At 41.1% G+C, this 5,414-nt stretch overlaps 1 protein-coding gene across 3 annotated transcripts in view; it reads left to right on the top strand.

The window, feature by feature from the left end:
* Positions 1 to 5,414, top strand: part of HOOK3 (hook microtubule tethering protein 3) — an 85,722-nt gene that overhangs the window by 187 nt on the left and 80,121 nt on the right. The gene's annotated exons all lie outside the window — the stretch shown is intronic.

Raw genomic sequence — 5,414 nt, 5'->3', positions numbered from 1 at the left:
GTAGAGGTCCCGCGGCCGGGTCGGGGTCGGCGGAGCCTCGGCGGCCCGGCCTTGCCTTGTTCACATTTTATCTTGGCGCTTCGGGGGTGCCTGGGTAGGGCCGTGCTCCGCCTCAACGCTGGCCTTGCAGCGGGGGAACAAAGGCCCGGGGGCCCGGCGCGGGAGCGCCCCCAGGTGCTCCCGGGCTGGGATGGCGAGCTGCAGGCCGTAGCTCTTGTCCTTGTCCCTCTTACGCCGTCGGTATGTCAGTACCCCGCTGTTCGTACCTGCCCATCGCTCTCTGAGCAGCAAGGCCGCCTTTCTGACCAGAAACTTGCATTTCCGCCTGTTTGTTTTTCTGTGTTTTTTAAGTACAGCTTGAGTCTCGAGAGACAGAATTCACCGATGAGGTCGAGGATTTTACAATATCAGCCTAAGAGGTGATATATTTATTCCTGGAGGTGTTCAAGGCCAGGTTGGATGGGGCTCTTGGCAACCTGATGTAGCTGAAGATATCCCTGCTTATGGCAGGGGGGTTGGAACCAGATGATTTTCAAGGTTCTTTTCCAGGCCAAACCCTTCTATGATTCTATGATCTTATGATAAAAATTACTTTATACTACTTTAATGTTTGCAGTTTTTGCTAAAAATGTCTTTAGGTTATGCTGTCACTCAAAGAGCAGCCAAAATGTAGTGGACATTAAACCTGGCTTTGCGCTACCTGTAGTCTGAGCAATGACTGTAACACAGATATGAATCTTGCATTTCTGTAGTAGCTGAGTTATTGGTCAGTTGTTTGAAACCACTGGATTTTGGTTTTAGGCTGGTTTGGGTTTTTCCCCTCTATACTCAAAATACCTAGAATATGAAACTCTGCAATACAACTGATTGTTGGATAGAAACAGATTTTCAGACATTTTTTCTATGAGAAGCCAGAGCTGACTGAAGCTCTGATGGTGGTATGAGTAAGTTCCTCGGAATAACAGGTTAGATTTCTCAATGAAAGTCAGAAAGGATGAGCAAGGGAAATTAATTTATTGTTAGAGGTGAGCAAGTGGCCTGGAAAGTATAGAAGGCAACAATTTTGGGGAAGAGTTTTTTGGGGAAGTGCTTTATGTAGGTCTGGATAAGTTTCACTTTCCTTCACATTCCTGCCAACTTTTCCGTCTTTGTTATGGACAAGTGATGGCCACTTGTCTTGCTTTTGGCTTTCCATGCTTTCTCTTTCATGTTCCCATATGAGGAAGTCAATGTGTGTTAATACTGGGAAAGAAAAGTTGAGTGAGAGGCTCAGTCTTTATAATCTGCAGCTGTACCTACCTGAAATCCTGAAGCTGTACTTACTCCGTGCAGCCTGGTCCTGTCTGTAGAAATGGTCCACACAGGTCCCTTTACACTTTTCAAATATTGAGCTAATGAGGAGACTAGCTGCATCTCTTTTGATTAGCGGAAATAGTAAATCACATTAAACAGCATTTGAATGGGTCAGCTTTATTCTGAGATGAATGTATGAAGTTACGGGTTATTTTACAGTTTCATCATTTATGTGGGAATGTGGCTTTGAAACAAACTCTGTAAAAAAAAAAAAAAAAGAAGAAAGGTGACTTTATTCCAGTATACATGAAACTTGCAGAAGAGGCAGTGAAGTTTTTTGTTCCTCAGTGAAACTGACTGTGTATAAAGAAGATGCTTTGCTTAGCTTTCTCTCAAGTCCCATAATTCTTGGGAAACCTTTCATTTAGATAGGAGGGTAGAGCTGTCTTAATAACAGTTTATGCACATCTGGGAAGACTAGTCATTTCCCATTATGCCAGAGAAGCTGGCTGCTCTTTAGAGCTAGATTAGCCTCCCAGGTTGCTTGCTTAACATTCATACAGAAGTAATTAAAGTGGTTTGTCTGTGTTTTGAATAGATAAGGCTTTCTACAAGTCTGAGAACCTGTTTGGCCTAAAATGAATGTTTACTCTGATGGATATAGGGTGAGAAGAAAGTGTTTTTCCCTCTGCCAACTCATTATTTTAATTAAGGAACATATCACTTAGGCTTTTTACCCTACATGCCTGTGATTTCTCTTCTGCTGCGTTTAAGGTGGAGCAAGCTGCCCACCTCTGAATATGTTCTGTTTTTTTTTTTTAATATTTTGCCAAAACTCATTTTTGTTGTTAGGTTTTAGCTTCAGCTAGCTTCTTGTTTATTTTTCATCTCTTTGAAAGTGTCATCAAATGGCTTCCTAAATAATTTTTGTTCAAGATTTTAAACAGCTGGGTGAGTTTTGACTTCCTACCACTTCAGCAGGTGACCGTGCTGTCATTTTGAGACAGCCACAGTAGTGGCAACTTGAGCAAAACTGAATGAAGAACTGGAGGCCTAGTACTGGCCTCTCAAAACTGATATTTGCACATTAGCAGTGTTTGCAACCTACTGTAACTGTAGAATTTTTGCTCTACCAAAAATCTCCCACAAAATCTCCTCTGAGACTATCCTACGCACTATAGCATTGTTGTCCAATATGCAGTTTAGCCAAAATAGTTTAGAAAAATGCAGCTGTGAGGTAAACCTGCAATAATACTAAAGTTGTTTCAACGTATCTAACAGAGATTGACAACTTATTTTTCTGTTTAAAAGTTAAGACTGGTTTACATATGAGCACATGGGTTTTTGGTGTTTGGTTGGGGTTGTTTTTGTTGGGGTTGTTTTTGTGTGTATGTAGTGTCAGGAGCGCTCTCAACTTAGATACATGGCTGAGGCATTTCATAAAAGGTGGAGAGGTGTCAAACGTGGCTATGCCAGTTACACTTCAGTGTATCTGAAATCATTGTGATAGTTACAGGCTTTTGCTCTGTAACCTGAGAAGTTTTCTTTTCTAGCATAAGAACTAAGGTATGATACTGAAAAGATTGCCTAGCGTTGGTATGTAAACAGGAGGATTCCTCAAAGAGATTGCTGCTAAGTGGTTGTAAGTAGTAAGTTGATGTGGAGATGTCATGAACTTTCTTTCATTATGATAAATATCACTTATTTTAGTATGTGCTGCCTCCACCAAGCTGCATCTTGTCTGGTTTCTTTCTTTTCCAACCCTCAAGGCCAAATAGAGTTTCTGTTAAAACTTTCATGATAAGTGAGAACTTTCCAAACATTGCAAGGCTCCTGTTTCAGCATCCTACGCCTTATAAGCAGTTCAGTCATTTAGATTGACCTTTCCCCCTTTTTGGCTGAAAAATCTTCTCAGTACAGTGTATCTCTGTCTTCTGTGTCATGGCCTATCCCCAGCTGTAAGGATTTATCTGTGGTAGGATGAAGTATAGAGACCAACTATATGTGACCAACTTCTGAAACACATTCCTCAAGAGGGCTGCTTGCAAATGCTTGATAGGCACTCTATTCAAAGAGAAATTACTAAGGGAATCTACTGGGAAGTCTGTTTTTCCTTGCTGACCAGTTATATTCTTTGTAGATTATGCTGTTCTCATCCTTGGGCATTTGTGTTTTTAAGTACTCTTCTGGTTTCTTGTAGATACCAAGATTGTAGGCAACTTGCTGTGTCTGTTTAAATTGTTTCTTCTTCCACTCCTTGGCCACTGACCACAAAGTTGTAGAGTTTCATTTACTTCTGATAATATAATTGCATCAGCATATCTTACCTCTTGAAAAAAAGTATATTTCAGGAGTGGTTGATTGTGCTGATAATGACAGGGAATGAAGAAAACTATTCTAATTACAATGTGTTACTGTTCAGAGGGCTTGTCAGCAATCACGGAATATGGCTTGAGGAATCTGGCAGATCACAACCCTTGTAACTAATATGAAAGACCAGTAGGCTGAACAACCTTTTTTTATAGTTTATGACCTCTCACTAAGGTAGTAAAGAATCTGTTGCTCCAGCTTTTAAAGGGATAGTTGTCTATGACTGTGATATTCTGCATGTAACATTCACCATATTTGAAGGAGCTGGAGTGTCTAGCACCATTCTTGGATAATAGGGATTTTTTTAACATATTGCTCAGAGGTCAAGCAGAAACAGGAACTTCTCTTCAGGTTATATTGAAGAGCAAGTGATAAAGGGCTGATAACACAGGAGTACAATAATTAAAGGTAATAGGGTACGGTTTGTATATGTTCCTTGCCATCTCCCCCCCCCCCTCCATATTTTAAGTCAACCTGAGAAAGAAAGACTGAACAAAGAATTTGGAGGTGCCAGCATTATTCATCATGCATGCATTTTGGCACTGTTAGATTTTCATTCTTTGGGCCCTTGTCCCAAATTCTGGTTTTTTTTCTGTTTTCTCCTTCCTGAAGAGCTGTTCTATACAGTGTACATTTACAGTAGTTCACTGAAGAAAAAAGACATTTTGATATGATTTAGTATTTACTCAATTTCAGCTTCCAATTCTGCCCCCTCATTTTTTGGTGAGGGGTTGTGAGATGTTGTGTGTAAAAGAAACAGACTTTGCTGCTAGGAACTATGAACCTTAGAGAGTGTAAAGGAAACAACTTTTCTGTTAGCTTGTTAATCTCAAAAGTGGGAGGTGTGGAGAGAAATCTGTTCCTGTCTTCTCTGAAATACTTAAACACAGATGTTTTGAAGAGATTAAGTCAAACTGTGAATTTTGCACAACTGTATGTCTTAATTGGGACATTTTGGGGCTTGTAAAGTTTGAGATCATATTCTGTTCTTCCTGGACCATTAGAAATCTTTGCTACAATGTGTATACATGCAAGTTGAACCTTGGGCTTCTCCTCTCTCCCCTGTTACACAATTGCACTTGCTGCTCTCTCCTTTGTTGGATGTCTCTTTAGCGTGTTCGTTTAGAAAGGTCTTTGCCTAAATTTGGTTTGTTAAGTGCCCCAGCTTCAGAACCTAAGTCTGGGGTTTTTAATCAAATTTTTGCAAGTCCTAGTGATTAATTAGAAAAAAACCCAAACAGCAGCAAGGTTATTTGCCACATGACAGCCAACACTAGCACAAGGAATGCATGGTTGAAAGTGAGGGGAAGAGAGTAGTAGTGTCCTTGTGGCTTTTGTTGCCAACAGCCTGGCAGGTCCTTCCATACAGGAAAGGGAGAGAATTTCTTTCTTCTTTCTTTAACTACTGGTAGTGGTTTCCTGCCCTGCAGAGTATGCTTGTATTGTTTTTCTGTCTGCATTTGCCATACTGACTTAGATCATTCCCTCCTTTGAGTTCCTTAGTACTACTCATTCAGGGCAGAGAACAAAGAGACAGCATGGAAAGGAGAAGGGTTTCGGTGAAGGGAAAAGCTCTCTAAGGTTAAGGGTGGGGGAGTCCAGCCAGTGCTCTGCTCCTGCCTGTGGCAGGCAGAAACTTCTGAATGGATACAAAGCTGGAGTTGTGTTTCAGTGGACTAGGTGGGGCCACAAAGGGATCGGATCTTTTCAAAGGGAGCACACAGGAAGTGTTTTTGAAGTGGTGCAGGTAG

The sequence above is a fragment of the Vidua chalybeata genome, chromosome Z, assembly GCF_026979565.1.
Source record: "Vidua chalybeata isolate OUT-0048 chromosome Z, bVidCha1 merged haplotype, whole genome shotgun sequence".
NCBI lineage: Eukaryota > Metazoa > Chordata > Aves > Passeriformes > Viduidae > Vidua > Vidua chalybeata.
Note: the sequence above shows the minus strand (reverse complement) of the source record. Positions and strands in the feature narration are given on the sequence as shown.